This window comes from Penaeus monodon, chromosome 30 (genome assembly GCF_015228065.2).
Source record: "Penaeus monodon isolate SGIC_2016 chromosome 30, NSTDA_Pmon_1, whole genome shotgun sequence".
In the NCBI taxonomy this organism is placed as follows: Eukaryota; Metazoa; Arthropoda; class Malacostraca; order Decapoda; family Penaeidae; genus Penaeus; species Penaeus monodon.
In genome coordinates, this window is record NC_051415.1 from 13796975 (window position 1) to 13797179 (window position 205).

The window sequence follows — 205 nt, forward strand, 5'->3', positions numbered from 1 at the left end:
CGTCTCACATTCTCCATCACAACAAGCATCACTTATTAGATAAAGATAGTGAACAAGACATTCTCTCACCACAGCACCACTTCTCCTCATAAAACATCTATATTAGTTACCATCACACTTTAAGAGTCACTTCATCATACCCTCATCACATCCTCACAAAACAGAAATAAAGAAATGACATCACGTCCTTACCACGCATCCTTGG

The 205-nt window shown here is 39.0% G+C and overlaps 1 protein-coding gene across 1 annotated transcript in view; it reads right to left on the reverse strand.

The window, feature by feature from the left end:
* LOC119592530 (high-affinity choline transporter 1-like) overlaps nucleotides 1-205 on the reverse strand; it is a 27326-nt gene that overhangs the window by 25122 nt on the left and 1999 nt on the right. The window lies entirely within an intron of this gene.